Source organism: Seriola aureovittata, chromosome 21 (assembly GCF_021018895.1).
Source record: "Seriola aureovittata isolate HTS-2021-v1 ecotype China chromosome 21, ASM2101889v1, whole genome shotgun sequence".
In the NCBI taxonomy this organism is placed as follows: Eukaryota; Metazoa; Chordata; class Actinopteri; order Carangiformes; family Carangidae; genus Seriola; species Seriola aureovittata.
Window position 1 is genome coordinate 1,104,027 of NC_079384.1, and position 17,785 is coordinate 1,121,811.

Below are 17,785 nucleotides of genomic sequence, written 5' to 3' on the forward strand. Positions count from 1 at the left end.
TGCACATTTTGCAGGTGTGCACGGATGCTACGGAGAGCAAGAAGAAACGGTGAGTCTTTGAAACGGAGAGCGCATTGAAGTGAGCGTGGCGAACAAAGGCAGGACAGCAACCCTGCCGCAGCACACAACGCGCCTCCAGTCAGGAACACTGATTGCAAATGACGTACTTAGTCTGTTTCCTGTTCAAGCTCTCTGTAGATAATGCAGGTACTTTAATGCAAGTCTTCATTCATGTGTTCAGCCGGCACCTACACGAGTAACAAAGACAAAAATGACAATTAAATAGCTCAAAAACTCATTCTTTCCTGTTCTTCTGAACGTTGATACAGATCAGTTTAAAGCTGAAAATACACCGACCAACATTTCCCACCTTCACCGGTCAACGTGTGTCGACCTGTCTGCTTCATCCGTGCACAAAGGTCAATGTAAAAACGACAGTTTGTCATGTAGGGCGAACTTTTGTATTACCTAACCCTAACCCTAACCCTAACCCTAACCCTAACCCTAACCCGGGTAAATATAAAAATGCACATTCACAATGAAAACGATCTCCATCCACAATAATCGTTTTCAGAACACTTTGCATCCACGTTCCACGGCGTCTTCACATTTATCCACCTCAGCGATCGTTTTTGTAAAGCATCGTTTTCAGTTTCAGAATTCACCGTTCTATTGTGGACGGAAGAGCTAACGGGATAAATATTACCCGGGTTAATGTGGAAATGGGCTTATGGGAACATATAAGACTTTGGGAACATAGGGCTGACTCCACCATGACAACCAAGATTGTCTAAGTACTTATTTTGACCCAAATCAAGATCTTCTCCTAAACCTAACCAAGCCATGATTGTTGTTATAGTAACCACGGAGGAGTTGCATGTTTATTATGGTAACCATGACAACCGATGCCCAGCATGCATGCCTGTCCGTCTGCAGTTCTTGTGTTGGTTTTATTTTCCTGGGCCATGTATTGAAATGCTGACCCAGTAAGCCGCTGCTGCAGTCTGACCTGTTCGCATGTTCTTCCTAGTGTGAGTGCAGACGGCTCTATCATTTCATACTTCCTCTCTGATTTAACTGCAACCAGAAATGTAAATGACGAGGTGTGTGGACAGAGAGATTAAGTAATAAACACCGCCGCCAGGCAGAGGGCCAACTAAACTGTCGACTTCATGAGTGCATGGTCAAACAGAACAGAAAAACAACTAACAAGCAGGAGTGCTCACTTACAGCGTGCAGCAAGAGCTAATACCCAAAGCAAATACCAAACAGAATCCTCACACAGTCCTTCAAACAGGTTGGTGCTCTGTCCCATTATCCCGCTGAGCTCTGCTAACAGATGTGACTGCTGCTTTGTCTTATACTGAGAGTCTGTGCTGTCTCACATATGAAGGCAGAGAGAGATTCACCTTGCACTGCTCTGACAGCAGTTATCACATCCAATTTCCCTGAAGTGATAATAATAACCCTGATCGGAGAACACACAGTACAGTACAGTACACGGTGCTCTGTGATGCTGCAGTGTTATGTCACTTTCTGTACATGAGATGCAGCTTCACGGGAAGATGGAAGCTGCTTGTAAAAAACACACATCAAAGTTTATCACTGACCTTGTGACTGCGTCAACCATAGAGATGGACGCCACCTCTGTGATGTCACACACAGGTGTCTGAAGTTTAGACTGAGCTGCTCAACCGTCGCCATCTTGGCAGTGTCTGACTCCGCCCTCAACTCCCAGCTAGTCCAAAAATGGGCAAAGAGGAGGGGCATGTGTGGAGCTTTGGTGCATACTGGTTCATGGCAAGCATACACCCACCCACCTGTCACGCAAACAGGCCACGCCCCCAGTTTTCCATAACTGTAGTCCTTAATAAAATGTAAACAGGTGAGTTATATAAACAGGTGTCATGAAGGAGGAAATTAGCTCTAAAGACCAAAACAGTTTTTGTACCAGGCTGTAAACATGTTTATTTCTGCTGTAAAGTTGGACATTTTAACATGGGAGTCTATGGGGACTGACTCACTGTTGGAGCCAGACTCTAGTGGTCGTTAGAGGAACTGCAGCTTTTTAGCATTTCCACATTGGCTTCATTCTTCAGCCTCACAGGTTGCCGCTTGGCTTTGACAAATAAAAAAACTTTGCTCAAAGTCCAATTACTAGCCTTTTCCAGAGCTTTCAACAAATCACATCTCATAGTTAAACACATGATGAAGACTGTGAGCAAACTCCAGGAAGAGAAAGAGATTAAAAAAAAGTGAGATGAAATGAAAAAACTATTAAAACTTTTAAAACATTTTTTGAAAAAAAATGTCAAAATAAGACCAAATTAGCAGCAGTAATACATTTATAAAGAGATGATTGGTGTGGCCTTTGGTTCACACCAGTGTGTTTTATTATCGTTTCTCAAAATGACTTTTTACCACCTCCACAATCTGAACCTCCCCCGCTGGACAAAACAACAAACAGTCTTCTGATGAGCTTTGTCTTTAAATAGTTCTTATACTAGTGTCTCAAGAATTCAACCCTGTCCCCTAGAAACTACATTTACAGTGAACACAACTCATTTGCATCTGGACGAGATACTGGGGAAATGTTAATTAACATACCTGCCAAGCTGCAAAATAATACTGAATATATCACTGAAATATTCTGATGATTTTCTTCAGTCATGACCACACAGTGACTCTAGCATCATTAACCCTTCTTTTATGGTTGTGTTTGGCTGCTCACATGTGAACTTTGTGTTCAGGCACTCGCAGCCTTCCCCCTGCAGCTCAGGTAGGGAAGATAAATGTGGCCTCAGGACATTATCCAACCATTGCATTAGTCACCACATGTAATTTGAAAAACAATTTAATAAAATATAAAGATCATCTCTAGGTTACGGTGTTATAAAACATACAGCTATAATTCATTAGTTTTAAAGTGAATTATATGTGTGAAATCTTAATTATGAAATACTTTAATTGCAAAGGGTTAATGGGTTAAATTGCCTCTCACATTTAATGTATGTGTCTCTGACTTACAATCACATTTGATTTGCATACATTGCGTGGATTGCAAGGGGAGGTTACAAGCAAAAAATAGACAGTAGATTGACAGTGACATCTTACATAAGCCTGAAACAGTGCGAGGATCGTTGGACTGCTTCCTGTACACTGGCATGTCACAAATAAAACTTATATGTTATTATTATTATTATTATTATTATTATTATTACATATATCACTTATACCTGAAACATGAAATACAATAACATACATTTATATTATAAAAAAATACCTGGATCATAAAATACAATATAATTATATATTATAATAAACACCTGAAAGATAAAAAAACTGAACCGTTAAATATAACAATATGATTATATTAACTAATATTACAATATTTGGAATTGAGTAAATTTTGGTGATATCACTAGCTTGCTGCTAGGCAACATGTAACAGAGAGGATGTATGGATGTAAAAACAGATGTGTAAATGCATCAGTTATTGGTTGTGAGAGGCACATGGTTTGTTGGGAGATGCTTGGATGTCCTTGATGCTGCTGATTCTCACCACGTCAGGTGAATAGATTTAAAATAGTGATAACTCATAACAGTATTTTAGTAGAAACTTGAAGCCGCTGGCAGCCTTCACAAACTGCTGCACGTCTCCAGGTAACACTAATCGTGTACAAGCAGGTTTTACAGCTGCCACAGAAGAGAGTGTCTGTGTGTGTGTGTGTGTGTGTGTGTGTGTGTGTGTGTCCAGGATTGTATTTTAATGAGATTACTTCCTTCACTTTCCAGGATGATGTTTTTAAAATTCAAGCAGCGACGCAGGACGGCGTGCCGATACTGTAAGTCATAAACTTGAGAAGGCTTAATCCTACCTGCTAGCCTATCTCTGTGAGCTCCTCATTATAAAGAATCAAAGATTAGAGACATGCTGTACCTCTGTACCACTTGCCACACTCGTTTCCATCTTCCCTGAATAACACCTATTGATCCTCTTATTTCTTCCTGCTCAGTGATCTTATTAGCCTGATCCCTGTCTCTCCCTGTCCACCGGCACTTCACCTCCTACAGGGACTGCTGCTGCGTTTGTTATGCCTCTGTCATCATTAGAAAGAACACGTCTTCTCTTTTCTGAGCCTGTACTTTCCCTGTTTACGCAGCGTCTTCCTGTTGCAGCTTGTAGAGGTTCACTAACCTCCTCTGCTCCACTCAAATTCAGCAAGTCCATCAGATTAAAGAACAAAATACATCATGTGTTACTGACTTCCATATTCTGACACAAAGGAAGTCAGTATTGTTAGAGGATTTTCTGTGTGTGCGCTTGAATTGCTCCAGATGTGGAAGTAGCAGCTTACAATCAATACTATATGTGGGCCAGATTCGGGCCAAGTAACCGGGTGAATACCGGGCCAGAACAAAACAAGCTAACTAACGTGAACTTTGATTGGCACATAAATAAAGTCCAATCCTGTTTCCTTCGACTGAGAAACATTAAATAAAATAATATAATATTGCCATAATATTGTATATAGCCATATTTGGGCTGGACTGTATCAAGATTTTAAGGATCCAAATTTTACACTTGGGTTGGTGAGCGAATCAGAAGACAGGAGGCTCTGAGCCTCTCTTCTGATTGGCTGACTGTTTTCTGAGTGATCTAATAAAAATACAGCAGATTTCAGGTAAAAACACTCAGAGAAACCAAATCCTGCAAGGTTTGGATGGTGGGTCCAGGTGGGCGGGGCTTGGTGACTGCTTTGTTGTGACATCACAAAGTTCCAGAAGTCCTGACGGCTGGTTTTAAGGCTCAGTTTCTGAATACAGGCTGTGTGCATTTCTCTGTGGACTGAGGCTTTGATACTTTCACAGTATTAATATAGAAGCTAGAGCTGATCTATAATCACACTACACATGGACACAGACCTTTACACTGGAGGAGCTTTAAAAGTTGGATATCATCGACCCTAACTGTGGTTGTTTTTGTTGTGTGCGCTCATGTATGTGAAGGAGGTGATTGGTCACTGACAGTTCTTGCAAGTCATTATCTCGCTGCAGATGACAACAAACTCAGATAAAGAGACAACAAACCAGCCCCTCTTGTCTTTGTTCCTAATGCAGTGTGTTAAGTGTTCTCTTTGTCATGATGAGGGTGTTAGTGTGGAGGAGTTTTGTTAATCTTGTTCTCTCATGCATGTTTTGGTTACGACATTCAGGTTGTATTGTTACCTATCTAGTTAGATTGGTTTTTATTTGTTGTGTCGGCTTTGTCCACCACACAAATGTGTTATTGTCGGTGTGGGAGGAGAGGCATGGTTGAGGCTGTGTTTATGTTGATTAGGTGGCTCAGTGCAATTTTGGTGCTCATTTTGGCACAAAATTGTGTCTGAGTTAAACCTGCTCAGAACAACTCTTATCTCAAACACAGACGCAGGGCAATTTTCATGGCTTCACTTAGCAGAGGTGAACACACACAGACCATCAAAAAACAATCGCTCACCTTTCTTTTTTCCATCTACATTAGATGGATATGTGCATCCAACACATCTTGAGACTGAGAGAAGGTACCAGTACCATCATCCATGTCCTGTGACCTGTGGTTCTGCAGCTCTGTGATGATCGAGCTGCTCACAGCAACGTATAGGATGTTGGATCTGTTCTGTGCAGTTGAGTTCAGTGAGTTTTCTCTCATGTTTTTTATTTGCAGTTGTGTCTTATTCTCATAAAAACACGTCCATGCACAGGTACAGTTTGCAGACCTGTACCTGCCCCGGGCCGGCACAGTCAAGGCACACAATGGCAAGATGTAATGAATAATACAAACAAATAAAAATGCATTGATAGTGCAGAGGCAGAAACACCCTCCATGATTTCAGCAGACTATGTTGTTTTTCTGAATACCAGCTCTGTGGTTCAGGGCCGCACACGCACCTTCTCTACACACTGCCTGCACAGTTTGTTCAGTCTTTTGATGACACACTGGGATTTAATGTGAACTGACATTGTGCATTTTTCTAGATAATAATTAACAATTCTCCAAACCATATTGTGGTTGTACTTCATCTCTTTGTGGTTGTACTTCATCTCTTTGTGGTTGTACTTCGTCTCTTTGTGGTTGTACTTCATCTCTTTGTGGTTGTACTTCATCTCTTTGTGGTTGTACTTCGTCTCTTTGTGGTTGTACTGCGTCTCTTTGTGGTTGTACTTCGTCTCTTTGTGGTTGTACTTCGTCTCTTTGTGGTTGTACTTCGTCTCTTTGTGGTTGTACTGCGTCTCTTTGTGGTTGTACTTCGTCTCTTTGTGGTTGTACTTCGTCTCTTTGTGGTTGTACTTCGTCTCTTTGTGGTTGTACTTCGTCTCTTTGTGGTTGTACTTCGTCTCTTTGTGGTTGTACTGCATCAGTGCAGTGCAGTGTGAAAGCAGGACGTTTAGTTGTAATGAAGTATTTCTATAGTGCAGTGTTGATACTTTTCCAGCATGTTGCTGCACATTCAGGCAGGCAGTTTCTTGCCTCTTCGTAATCCTTAAATGCAGTTTCCTTTTCTTACATTATTACTGTTATCTGTTTAAATGAGAGTCAGGGAAGAGGGGGAGGTGGTGGAGGTGCAGTCATCTAAAAAGTGAGCAGGGAAACATTAATATCTCTGGCAATGCTGGGAGGTCCAGGGGGGGCTGAGACTACCAGTTACTTTTGGGAGTTTTACAAATAATTTATTACTTTCCCTCATGTTTTTGCTGTTGTAATACTCACTGTGATAAATCTTCCAAACAGTTAAGTTTCTGCATCTTTCAAACAAGTGAGTTACACACAGCAGTGAGCAGTGGCTGGCCTACTGATGGAGGCACACTGACGATGATAAAAGAAGCTCTTTTGAGGGACTTTTGTAAGTTATTACAGGGTATATGAGTTAGAATAGTATTTTAGTTGTGGGGCTCTTGCAGTTGCTCACCTTGCCAAAGGGTAAAATCTATCCCTGCCCCCAGACAGGATATAACCACGACAGCGCTCTGCAAAAGTTTTAGGTGTTTTCATTCTTGCCCATCACAAAAGACCACGAGGGAGGCATCTGATCAGTCCCACATTCATTCTGCAGGATGACAACATTCCCACACATACAGCCAGATTCATAAAGAAGTAACTTCAGCAACAGGAAAAACAATGAGTCCTGCAACAGATGGTCTGCCCCCCACAGAGCCCTGCTCTCAACATCATAGAGTCAGCCTGGGATCACATGAAGAGACAGAAGAACTGTGGCAGGCTCTCAAACATACTGGAACAACCTGCCAGCTACCTGAAAAACAAGTGTACCAAGGAGAACTGCTGCCATTTTAAAACGTTCTGTGAAGATTTTAAACAATAAAACAGCAGCAAACAACTATTTTCTATGTAAAGATGTAGTGGAGTAATGGCGTCTTGAGAAGAGAACAAAGCCACACCCCCTCGCTGTGTGACGTATTCAGAGTTTCTCTGTTCTTTGTTTTGGTAGTGAATGCATCTTAGTGCATGTGACTCCGCCCTGTTAAACTGTTGCCCCGCCCCTTGTTTATAAACACACAGTGAACGTCCACAGGCTCGAATCCCAGTCGGTCAATTGACCGTCCAGTTTTTACCTGCTCCATCAGTGTCATACATGCGGTCTGTCCCAGTGGATCAGTCCAAGGCTAAATTTCTTCCCCAGTCCAACCATGGAGCTGATGCTGGTCTGGGTTTTACTGAGCGGAGAACCCTACGAGCTGCTAAAGGGTCCAGCTGGACTCAGAGCTGGTTTTCTGCTCCTCCATGTGTCAGTAACTTGATGCTTCATAATGTCACATGTCTGTTTTCATCAGTGACGGCTACTGAAGACATTATAATGTTAGCTAACTCGCTGTTACTCATATGATGAATGTGTTCGGCAAATGGTGCTAACGCTAGCTGGCTAACTGTCAGCATCGCTGCGGAGCATATCATAGCAATGCTAATACTAATGGTTGAGGCTAGGTTGTTTGTTATTTGTTGGCTCTTGTGTTGAAACTTTACTCAGTGGAGCTTCTTGTTGTGTTTAGTAACACCTTGCTGAGAACCTGAATGGGGGGGCAGACAGGGCCGGAGGTAAAAACACAAGGGCATGAGGCTGCAATGCTTGTCATAAAGGAACAAACACGAACTGGCACAAGGGGAGGGAAGAAGGCTGGATAAATACACTGGGCGAGGGGGGAAAATGAGGCACAGGTGTGGCACATTAGGGCGGAGCAATCACAGTTGCATGAAGCACTAAAGGGAGGAAGTGAACTGAAACAAGAGGGAGAGTTAGCGAAGTCAAAATAAAACAGGAAGTGGATAAAAAGGCTAAAAACTGAAGCAGTTTGAGGCTCAGACCAAGTGCTTTGAGGGTTCATCTTCTTCTTTGCTAATCTATTCGATGTATAACAGAGAAACTCTATTGCCCCTATATGTATCAGCATGCATGAGTTAAATAGTGAACAGTTTTCTGGCTGCGTCAGATGGACGAGTGTTTAGACTCTCGTCTCTCTCTTGACAAGAGAAAGAGGGGAGGAGGATATCAGCACACCCACATCCTCTGTGAAGAACCCTCGTTGCTCATTAGAATCAAAAACACAGCCTTCATCTCGACCGCTTCATGTCACTCTCTTCATTAGAGTGCTAAGAGCACAGATGGGGAGCGTCATGACAAGCCACTAGCAACCAGCGATGTCTCATCACCACTGAGAGGGGAGAGAGGAAGCATTTATCTGCAGAGAGGAGCTCCACCGAGGGCACCATTAACGCTGCACATTTGATTGTCGTGACACTTCCTCTCCCGCTGACTCCAACAGGTCGCCATCCGAGCCTTGATTTTATCACCGGTGTCCCCGCTAAGTCGTCTGTAGTGGCGTCTCCAATCACGGAGTGAGATTGGACAGCTTGATACTGACTCAGTAATCAGATTGATAACCTCTTACGTTAAAGAGCCAAATAAAAAACTGCTCCTGAGAATCACAGTGAGGCCGACTGAAGATTTTAGGGCTGACACTGTTGATTGAGAGGTTTTCATGCAAAATGACCTGCATGTTTTAGCCTATTTTAGCTCCCAGTTTCAGTCTCTGCTCTGATCTACCTCACAGCGACCAGCTTGTGAACCTGCAGCAGAACATTTAGCAGCTAAAGAGGCAGATGTTTCTCTCAGGGCTGAGCGGACAGAGCTAAAACAACAGTGTCAGCTGAACTCCAGCCCAAGTTAATGCTAATGTTGCTCTCTGTCTGCTGGGTGTGCAGAAAGGCATGTGTTTGCTGATGTGTTTTCCATCTTTTTAAATGTTTTTTTGTCACCATGACCACGGTCAGTGAGTGAAACCGTGACAACAAAGCACTCCTAACCTGACGCGATTGTTGCACTTCATCCTTAATTTGGGGAAATAAACATTTTGCAGTTATACAAACCAAAAATATTCAAGCTCTTTCTTTGAACTCTCATTAAAGGTGCAGTCCACGATGCCAGCGATAGTGTAGTAGTAGAAGGTAGTAGTTGGATTTTCAGGACTCGTGACTCGACTCAGACTTCTTTGGGATCGTCCCACAGTAAATAAACTCCCTTTCAAATGCTGACAGTGTCATTTGTCTTTAATGTCGACCTTTTTTGTTTGTATGTCAGTCCTGTCTGTGCCAGAGTGATGGCGACTCGACTCGGACTCCACTGCTTTCTAATGAGAATTATTGATTTCTGAAAATGTGTCAGTAATGTTCATTTATCTGGTTAACTGGTACAGGAGCAGAGAGACAGAGCAGACGGACAGTGATTTTGAAACAGTCACATTATAAGATGTTCTTTTAAGTAGAAAAATCAATGTGAGTGCAAACCTCTCCTCACTACACACTCTCCTCAAGACCCCGTCTATCCAGCAGCCCTTCAGAGAGGTGTAATCTGAAATCCAGCCGTTATGTTTTCCCTTCAGATATTCACCTGCAACGTTAATTTAGTTATTAGTTATTTTTATCAGCATCAAACGTTCAGTCAGTCTGATTCAGATGTGGTAAAAATAATATTATCGTCGTCACTACACGTGGGACGTTTTGTTAGAAATGAAGCTGAGTGATCAGTTAAGATGTTATGATGGTGTTTGGTTCTGTTAATATTAAAACTAACGAATCCTCAATCAGCATGATCAACCTTATGTCCTCTGTGGATAAAAATGGATTCAAAATGCAATGACTGAAAATTTACACTTATAAAATTTGGTTAATTTACAAGGTAGATGTGCTTCCCCCCCCCCCCCCCCCCCCCCCCCCTTCTATCTCCTGTAGCGCCTCGTGGTTGATGTAGTGAGCCTCTTCAGCCTTTTCCCTCCCATGCTTTTCTGTCACAGCTGTTCTGCGGGGCCATTGTTGGTGGCATGGAGCGTGGTTCTGATGCCGGTGGTGACCTACAGCTCATCAGATTCTTCACAGGATCCTGTAGCTTGAGAATTGCCTCTGCTGTCTGATTGGTTGTCTCTGCGTACCCACTGCTGTGTGAGTCCGGCGTCGCTCATCTGGAATACCAAACCTGGCACAGGCAGTTCTCAGCATTTGGATAACTTGTGTTCACGTTGTTGGCAGCTGCAGTTTTTCTATGAACCTGGAGTAATAGTCTGACATTACCAGGTAGTTGTGGGGGTGGGGGTCCAAGGGGCTCACAGAGGTCCAAGGCAATTTTCTTCCAGGGTCGCTCCGGGAGATGAGAGGTTCCTTTGGTTGTGTTCTTTTCGGTTCCCGGCACACCAGGCATGACGTCACAACCTTTTTCATTTCCACTGACGAACATGCCGTCTCTGCACTCTGGACGAGGCCCTGGTGCCTTTGTGAATTTTCTGAAGGATCTGACCTGTCATTGACCGCGGCAGGCCGGTCCTGCAACTTGGCCGCTGTATTCTGATGATTTCACATTCTCACGAGGCCCACGAGGAGGCGCTGACATCCTAGGGGTACATTGTCCAGGCTTTAGCAGTTAGCACTAGTGCCTTGTGGCGAGTTACTAGCTTCAACTACTCCAGTCCATGAGGTATCTGACCTCTGACACACACACACAAGCCCAGATAATCCTTTTCTATCTGGGCACAGTGTGTTTCTGCTTAGAAATGTGTCATTCTGCTGGAATCACTCAGAGAAACCAAATCCTGCAAGGTTTGGATGGTGGGTCCAGGTGGGCGGGGCTTGGTGACTGCTTTGTTGTGACATCACAAAGTTCCAGAAGTCCTGACAGCTGGTTTTAAGGCTCAGTTTCTGAATACAGGCTGTGTGCATTTCTCTGTGGACTGAGGCTTTGATACTTTCACAGTATTAATATAGAAGCTAGAGCTGATCTATAATCACACTACACATGGACACAGACCTTTACACTGGAGGAGCTTTAATGTGTTTGTCCACCAGCTTGTCTAAACAATGTGATTCCAGAAAAGTGGTGTAGATGCTGTTTTTTCTTTTTCCTTTAAGAGTGGTCAGGGCTCTCTAGTCCCTGTATTGCATATTGCATTGCATTTGTTTTTATGTTTACTTATTTATTCATGCCCTGACCTTTGACCCCTAGGACACCTGCCATATTCGATGATTTTGTAGTTTTTTTTTGTAGATTTGTTTCTTTACAATTACAAGTGATTGTGTCACAAGGGGGAGTATAGACCGAGTGAGTGCAGAAATATTTACAAACTTCAGTTTTTATCTTTATCTTTTATCTTTATCTTAAATCATTTTAAGTTCTTTCTGATTTTAAAGCAGTCAATGTGAGAAGATGAAAATGTTTAGAGACGAAGCTTTAACAGTTATTCATCACTTTATTTCTGCTTTTAAAATGATGGATTTTTCAAAAAATTGTTATTTGCCAGAAGTTATTTTTCCAGCTGAATGGCAGATTATCAGAGGACTTTGGTATGGGTTCAGGCGAGCTACTGATTTGACTAAACAGCACAGCACCGTTGGGTAATCAGCTCCAGCTCTGTACAGTGTTTGCACTGTTAGTGGCCCTGAAGCCCAGTGTTGTCAGAGTATCTGAATGGAGAGCTCCACCATCAGAGGCTGAGCCGTTTCCAGATGGCGTCACGCCTGCCAAATCCTCCGCTCTGCTGGTATTAGCATCTTGTGCCATGTTATGAGGCACTCCCAGGCCCTGCGACCAACTTGCTGTTTGCCATCAGCTCACACAGTATATCAGAGGAAGCAGCAGGACAGGCTCAGCCGTATGTAATCTGCATGTGAGGTAGGTGCAGGGGCGGTGTATTGATTGTGTGTGTGTGTGTGTGTGTGTCTGTGCATCTTTATATAGAGTTTCTAAATCCAGAGTCTCAGTGGTGATCATAAAAATGCTCAGGAGGTTTAAGCTACAGAACATTCAAGTCCAAGACAAGGACGTGAAGAAGCACACGCTGCTGAAGAGGAGCCTCGTGGTCACAGGTGACACATTGTGTTTGTGTCCAGTCACAAGAAGAGAAATCAGACTTTTTATATTCTTGAACTGGTGTTGCTCCACCCCAGCAGACACCGAGGTTAATGTCACGTCAGAAAGACGTTGGGTTTTGTTCATGACCAGAATGTCAGTATTTTATGTCATGACGGCGTGGACACTTGTAGGGTTATTATCCTGCTCTCCTCCGTCCTGGAAGAATCACATATCTACAACCTACGACATCTGCGGCATCGATGTTACTGCAGAAAAACAAGTACCGTCACATTTTCTGAATTTTGGAATCGACTTGGTACCAAAGTATGAATGGGTGAGAACATCAACATGTTGATGGACGTCATGTCTGGTCTGATCTCACTATAAGATGGATGGAAACACACTGAACAACAACGTTAAATCGGTGGAGGACTTTCATTCTGTCCTGAATTCTGATGTTTTACCTTTTACTTTAATTACTTTCACATTGTGACCTTCAAACCAACTTCCCCTTCATTATTATCAGTAATGGCTTTTAGTAAAATCAGACTGTGGAGAACAACCGCACCCACCGCAACAATTTCCATGAAACAAGTCAAACTTGTGACAAACACTAAAGAAAAGAAAATGGAGCAAAGAGACTAACTCTGTATATTAAACAGCGTGCACCAATTTCCCAAATGAAAAAAGCGATAGTGGAACATCTAGGTCAAATGAATACTTGTCGCTCCCAAAAGACCTCTTACCACAATATGTGTTCCACAGCTGAGGACAGGAAGTGAAGGAGAAATAGAAAAGTAAAATGAGAAAAAGAAAAGTGGCAACTCCACATCGTTCTTTCGTTGGGTGGATGATGGAGATCTGACATGTCGTATCTGCTTAAGTGTCAAGGTTCTCACTGCGCTGAGATGCACCCTCTGAATTCACAGCAGGAATTTCCAGCACAGGAAATGTCAAGGTTAAGCTCTGGGGATGGCAGGATGTTATTTTACTGTTGCATTCAATCATTGAAAATGTTTTAAATTCCCTTCCACAGGAAATAAGACTCAGGCAGAACACTGGATACAAGTACATTTCCTCATGATGATCATTAAGGAACTAGAAATAGAAACCAACTGGGACATCACTGTAAGCTCTCATAAAGGTTGCGCTGAATGAAAGGTCATGGGACGTTTAAATTGGAAAGGGTTCATCCTCTTGGGAACGATATTCGTGGTCACCACAGAATGCATCGCACTGAGCTTGGTGATCCCTGACTGTTGCTCTTCTGCCACTGTGTGGTTTTCATTAGTGGCTTTTCTTGCACCATCATTAGGTCGTAATTTGTTTGTGAAGATCTTTGATTTATGACCAAATACCTTTAAAAGTGATGACGCTCCCATCGTCAGCTGCACATCCACTTTCTAATTACCAATTGTTAGCATGCTGAAATGCTACACCCACATGATAAACACGTTAGCGTGCTCATGTTAGCATGTATCACAACTCCACTGTGCCTCACAGAGCTGCTAACATGGCTGTAGACTCGTAGGGCTTTATCTTACACACAAAGTGTCTTTGCTAGTTTCAGACCGACGCAGTCGTTATTTTCCCGTCCAGCACCCACAACGTTTAAATAGCAAATACACTTGCATCCAATCTGAGCGCCCATGGACGTGTTGGTCTTAAAATGAGCTGTGGTCAGGCGTGTTTTTGGCAAACTGCTATCTTGAGGCAGCTGAAAGTGATCGACAAACAAGAACCTGGTCTTTTCATTTCACGCTTATCTTAAGGGCACATTATCAAGAGAGTGACGTGCTCCTACAGAGGCAGGTGCACAGCATGCCTGTTTAGGAACTACTGTCAAACTGCAAAATATAGGACCAGAGGTTGAGCAATACGAACAAAATATGAATCAAATTATGACTCAATTTACAGCCTAGTTATTTTCTCATGTGCTGGTTGAAAATGTGTTTTTTGTTGTTGTCTGTTTGGAAGGAACCAAGCAGTAACCACCATTAATAACTGTTTACTCTGATATTGAAATGTCTTACGCTTCAGTTTCTATGATGGTTTCTAAGTTTCTAAGATTGTAATGTAAATGAGTATTTCCAGGACGGTTTGGTGCCTTCGCTGTACACTGTGCATGTGTTAGACTCACATTTATGACTCGTCAGGATGCAGTCAGTGGGACGTCAGCGGTTAGAAAAATACAAATACGTCCATGTAAATAGGCTGGGAAGAGAAACAGCAGGAGTTCATGTTGGTGGACAGACAAGAATGAAAAGAGACAGAAAAAAAAGTCAGATTGCCACATGAAGGATGCAACAGTTTTCAGCAGGTTCCTCTCCAGACAAAACTACAAAACTATGCACTATCCACTTGTATAACTATAAATATGAATAAATGCTGCTTTGCTGTTTAATACTTTGCATCTGTACAAAGAGAGAAAAGACATTAAAAAACACTAGAAGTTTAAAGCACTGGCAGACAGAACATACAACTCTGTCATTCTGTTCATATACTAAGAAACTGTTTGTGCAATCACTGACTGCATTATGTTCAGCAGCAACAGTTTTTATTAAATGAATGAAGCACTACATTTATTAATGGCAGCAGTGGGTGTTTTGGGTTGTGTATCACTGAGCAGGACCAGGATCTTTTCCCTTTAGCAAACTGTTTGGTTTCATCTGGCTTCATTGACAGGTACGATTGGGTATCATCTGCATAACAATGCAAGTTTACAGAGTGTTTACTGTTTATGTATTGCCTAAAGAAAGCAGATGTAAAGTGAATAGAATTGGTCCAAGCACAGAACCTTGTGGAACTCTGTGGCACGGAGGATTTATTGCTACCGTGTACGAACTAAAATAAGCTGGACCCACATTTACAAAACATCTAAAGACTAAAAGAAGATTTAGGAGAAACTTCTAAAAACAATGGTCAGTCCTAACTTTACCCCTCCATTGTTTTGACTAAGAGTAATTCACAAAGCTGCTTAGCACTAAAAGTCTTGGAGAAGTTAAAAGTAATGGAGAGGACTCCAAAATCACTAAAACCAAATCACGAACAATCGTAAAAAGGGCTGCCGTCATTCGTGCGTGAGGCTTGATCTAACAGAGCGTAGGGTTTCATGTGAGCCCTTTCCTGCCGCACAAACCGGTCTCTCATCAACCAATCGCTGTGGTTCTTGTAAGTAAGTTCATCCATGAGAAATGACGTCAGCCACAGCAACAGAGTCTTACTCTTTCCCCAGTATAAGTTGTTCTCAGCAGCTTTGTGAATAGGAAACAGGAGAAAAGTTTAAGTTAGCAAAACCTGCCTGCCAACCGTCTCCACCACGCTGTTTCCCTCCACCATCTCCATCCATCGCTCCACGCTCGCCACCACCCCTCACCACTCCTCGCCACTCCTCACCACTCCTCACCACTCCTCGCCACTCCTCGCCACCCCTCACCACTCCTCACCACTCCTCACCACTCCTCGCCACTCCTCACCACCCCTCACCACTCCTCACCACTCCTCGCCACCCCTCACCACTCCTCACCACTCCTCACCACTCCTCACTACTCCTCGCCACTCCTCACCACTCCTCACCACTCCTCACCACCCCTCACCACTCCTCGCCACCCCTCACCACTCCTCACCACTCCTCACCACTCCTCACTACTCCTCACCACCCCTCACCACTCCTCGCCACCCCTCACCACTCCTCGCCACTCCTCACCACTCCTCACCACTCCTCACCACCCCTCACCACTCCTCGCCACCCCTCACCACTCCTCACCACTCCTCACCACCCCTCACCACTCTGCATCAGGCCCATCCTCTACATTCAGCTCCCCACAACTTCGTCACTATTGAAACACAGCCTCTGTTCTGTGTCTGCTTCTGGACACAGATAATTAAAACAAATGTCCGAGCCGTTTATACTGGCTAATTAAAACATAAGCTGGACATGTACCTGAGGATTGAAACACCTGGAAACCGCGATGAGAAGGCTAGAAAAGCCCTCAACACCAGTTTGCTGTCACTGGCACTATCAAAGCCGTTGGAGCTGCTTCAGTAACATCCAACATTATCTCATGATGCTGGTTAGCTGGAGGATCTCCATGATAGGACAACAATTCGCTCACAAAAACAGATTAGGGCTAACTGTGCAGAATAAATATATGAGTATAACAGAGTGCAGACCATTAGACATCCTCGACACAGTTTAGAGCTGCAAACAAGCCGGGAGAGCTGCTGTGTACCGCTGCCTCATTGGCTGCATTTACCCCCTGAGGGTAAATAGCAGAGGAATGAAACTTAATTATTCTGTTTAAACATATTGTCATGGAAAGACAATACAGTGGGCTGTGCTGGGTGAAGATCTATGAAACACTAAATGCTGCAAAGGACTGGAAATAGTTTCTTTTTTTTCTTCTTCTTCTTTCTTTGTGGCTCTAAATGTGTTGCTACAAGAAGCTGAATATGATACATGGTGAAATTTGTCAGCTTCAAATTGGACTGCTATTTTTCCTCCGCACGTCTTTTGTTTATGACAAACCTCTAAATAAACGCTCGTCGACTGACAGTCAGAGTCTGTCGACAACACAAAAGCCAGTCGCTCAGTAGCAGGCTGATGTGACTTACACAACTACAAGACATGTGGAAGACAAAGCCACGTGGCCCCGGCTGCCGGATGATTCATCTGAATCAACATTTCAAACAATAGTTGGATAGCAGCGGCTGGCAGCACATTATGCAGGGGTGAGCATCAAACTCCAATAATACATACACTAACTCTGCATTTGATGAGGTTATTAACTGTGAATAATTCAATATCCCTCAATGCCACAGTCTTGAAAGAGCCGGGATCATATTGTTCATACGCTGTCAGTGAGAATATTGGCTACAGCCAAACAAGCTCTGCTTTATTGCCTTCAGGACACCAGCAGGATTTATATGTGGTGCTTTCTCTGCCTTCAGACGGCTTGGATTTTATCAACTTCAGCAGCAGTCTGTTATCTGGTCAATGACTGACTGAGTTCTGAATGCTTAACCCAATCTGACTATTTACATAAATATCATTCTGACATTCAGCGTTTTGTGAAAAGCCTGTGGATTCGTGTCTCTGTGGCTGCGTCTTCATTAGAATTCCACACCTGTCTCTGCAGTGCTCCCTGCAGTTTTCACCTGAAATACCAGGGAAGAGCATCCGGTCTGATGGGGGTGGGGGGGGTGTCTGTGTGGTGGGGGGGTTGTTCCAGCACACACCACCTCATCATCATTGACAGTGAACAGAGAGCGGCTCAGGTAGTGGATCACAGCTGTGTTCATCGTCCAAACTGCATCCTGGGTTCCAGCGACTGACGGAGCTGCTCAGACGGAGGTTAGGGACCGAGTGAAGATGATAAGTGAGAGGACGAGAGCTCA